This window comes from Aphanomyces astaci (assembly GCF_000520075.1).
Source record: "Aphanomyces astaci strain APO3 unplaced genomic scaffold supercont1.120, whole genome shotgun sequence".
Taxonomy (NCBI): Eukaryota; Oomycota; class Saprolegniomycetes; order Saprolegniales; family Verrucalvaceae; genus Aphanomyces; species Aphanomyces astaci.
In genome coordinates this window covers 16,169-19,673 of record NW_009798383.1, presented here as the reverse complement: position 1 = coordinate 19,673, position 3,505 = coordinate 16,169, and the positions used below count along the sequence as shown (strand labels likewise).

Genomic DNA, 3,505 nt, shown 5'->3' with positions numbered 1-3,505 from the left:
TGACTTGCACTCCGAACGAAAGAAGAAGCGAAGAGCGGTGCTGGTGCTGTGTCCGTGTCGCTGCCATGATGGGCCTCAAGCCCTTGCCTAATGGTCAAGTCAACGCCAACCGCAAGAACGCTGTGCACGTTGTAGTGTAATTCATCGCATTACATGAAATACCTTTGCATGTGATGTTGGACCTCCAATTTTTCGTGCACACCTGGTTGTGGATTCCTAAAATGTCGGACTCGCGTTAATTTCAAAAATGGTCACTGACAGTTACGCACAACTGTATAATTGCATTACCTGTCTGGATTTCATATTTAACTGCTGAAATTACATAACCTAACCACACAAAAAATATGCAAATGGGTATACAAACTTTAAGCTAATTGTGTGCACCAATAACTGGTTCTCACTTTTTGAGTACATTTGCTTCGAAAATGGTATTTATGTCTGTCAAATAGACCGTGAAACACAATTATTTGAATGTCCAATGAATCAACTCCGCTTTGGCCTCATCCAGCACTTTTCGGAATTTGAATCTAATACATCCATGCTGAGCTTCGTTCCTTCCACCGCAGCATCTCGGAAAAAGTGTTCTTAAATTGGTTTTCTACGTTACGTAGTTCTACTCTGGTCCGCACAAATGTATCGACTTTTATTTTTTACTTGATTAAAGTATACTACTTAGAAAAAACGACGCGTAATATAATGTATTTATCATATTATAGAGGTTTATACACCCAAAATGGGTGAAATCGTCAGTTGTCAAGCAGCCTTACTGAAAGAAGGGCTTTTGTCGAGCCAAGACTCGTTGTACGGGTACACCATCAATATATAACTTGTAGATATATAGGATTGGAACAAGTTACCAAGAGATGGTCACATTTTACGATACTGTTGGCACCATAGAGTGTGCTATGTACAATTATTGGGGGATTCACGGGTGCTTGGGTTACTTGCGCGTGCTTAGGTGCGATTCGACGCAGTCCAACATCAACATCACTTCTGGATTATTCCATCCCTTCCCACGTCCTTTTCCTTTCGGCGCCATGCTGACAGTGATGTTCAAATGCTGGAATTGTGTCGTACATCAATCTCGGCACAAATTCTAGCCAATAGGGAGTCCCAAAAAAGTGAAAACAATAGAAACTTTTAGCAAGTGCGAAATCTTGACTTTCCAGACTTAAACTTCGATTCGAACTTCGAAGCTTGCAGACTTTGCTCGGAAACAGGTCTGAAAAGTGAGGAAGTCATCACACTTTTGGCTCCCAACAGCCACGACCACCTCTATCTCGGCCAATACTGGTCCAAATTCACTCATTCTTCGCCTGGCCCCACCGCTGAGTGCCGTACTCAGAGTTGGGACCAGTACCGTAGATGCATCCGTGGCCTTGTCATCTCTCGGACGTGCTACATGACAGGCGTCAATTATCCCAACAGCCACAACCACCTCTATCTCGGCCAATACTGGTCCAAATTCACTCATTCTTCGCCTGGCCCCACCGCTGAGTGCCGTACTCAGAGTTGGGACCAGTACCGTAGATGCATCCGTGGCCTTGTCATCTCTCGGACGTGCTACATGACAGGCGTCAATTATCCCAACAGCCACAACCACCTCTATCTCGGCCAATACTGGTCCAAATTCACTCATTCTTCGCCTGGCCCCGTCGCTGAGTACTATTCATTGATAGTCTGTCCTTCAAGAAACCTCTAGCAATGCATCAACATGTAAAAGTTTTCAAAGCGCCGTTAATACTAGAAAAGTTGCCAAATCGAAATATTTCATTTTTCGAAATTTTGTGCGTCCTTGGATGCCGCCAAAGTTCAAAAATTTATGGCACAATTTACTTGAGAATCGGGTGATTTGTGGTATAATCAAAATGGACCGATTCGGTCCAACTTATTAGGGAGGTTTGCGTTTACGTGAAGTCTTGCACTTCACAGTCAATCGGAAATTGAATAGTAAGTTTTCAATAATTCAACTGGCATCCAGACAACTTTATAGAAGGGAGGGAAAATAGATCAGTGGTAGAGCATTGGTTTCTTAACTCAAAGGTTGTCGGTTCGATCCCCGGCCTTCCCCGTAAGGATTTATCCGTCCCTCCCGTGGGGGATCCGGATAACAAGGGATGCGTACGAAGACGAGGGCCGAACTTCGGAGAAGCTCGGTCGAAGCACGAGGTATGAAGCATTAAGCGAAGTAAAAATAAAACCGAAGATTACACACCACCCCTGGTCGAGCAGGCGCGTTGCAATTGGCGAAGCGGTTCCATAACATATGGTTCTAGTACGAGCGCGAGCATCGTCACGTAAGGAAGTTACACCACAAAAAATTACAGTACGGTTGACACTTTAATCATGGCGACATGACCTTGGCATTTTGGTGCTGCTGTTGCTATCATCCTTCTATTCATAGTAAATGTCAAGAGGGACGATAAAGGGGGTAGCACTGGGGAGGAACGACGACGAAGAACACTTGTGTGGTCGAGGGCAAAACTAAAGATGATCATTAACGGACTGTTTAGCTGACCTATGATTGGGCATAAACAGTCCGGTTTCTACAGAAAGAGAACACCGGATAATTCCGGATGACCGGATATTATCCGTAAGTGACCGAACCTCGGCGAAAAAGGCCAAAGCACGCACCAAAGTGCCCTTCTTGACAGCCACCCCACTGGGCAACGGACTGCTGAAGGCCTTCGAGACGAAGTTCTCAAAGAGAGGCAATGCCAAAGGCAAAAAGGGCTTAGCGAAAAATTCGCGGAGGCCAAAAAGTGCCGAAGGTATGTCACTACAAAAGCCACCCTGAGAACAGAGGCGCAAAAGGTAGGACAGAACACACACAAAAAATAGTGTTGAGGACATAAGTGCATAGTTACTCATAGAGTAAGGCAAATGCCTAAGGTAATGCATAAATGCAAGGATGCTCAAAGAGCAAGGGTGCTCGAAGAGCATGGTAAATACCATAAAGTGCATATATGCAACGAAGAATAAGACAGTGTGGCTAAAAATAGCGGGTAAAAACCCAAGTAAAATTGCCAGAAGCAAAAGTACAAAGAAATACTCAGAGAGTAAGGATACATCCAAGTAAATGTGCCAGAAGCAAAAGTACAAGTAAGACTCAGAGAGTAGTGGTATAAACCCATGAAGTGCAAGTAGGATGGACGGGGGCGTGGGAGCACCATGTAGAAACTTCCACAAACCATGACGCCACTCGTACGGCCGATCCTTGAGCAGCGCCGCTGGCCAGACGAGACCGCCGACTTCAAAACGGCACGAGCAGACATAGAGTGCACAAGTCGCCCCATGGTCGAGGGCGAAAATGAAGGCGGTGAATGAAAAGTTTGTGCTTAGAAAGCAGGTGCAAATAATGCATGATAAATATCAATAACAGCCATAAAGGCTTAAAAATAAAGTAAACGCAATGCCATAGGCAAGGGTCACTCGGGTACACGGCCACAAAGGTAGTCACCAAGGGCATAGAGTCGCAGAGCGAGGCAGAACCTGCGAAACGCAG

The 3,505-nt window shown here is 45.2% G+C and overlaps 1 pseudogene across 1 annotated transcript; it reads left to right on the top strand.

Annotated features, from left to right (window-relative positions):
* The first annotated feature begins 1,999 nt into the window (after positions 1 to 1,999).
* On the top strand, positions 2,000 to 2,072 carry H257_17800 (annotated as a pseudogene). Its single transcript has one exon. The product of its transcript is annotated as a tRNA-OTHER (tRNA).
* Positions 2,073 to 3,505: the final 1,433 nt, after the last annotated feature.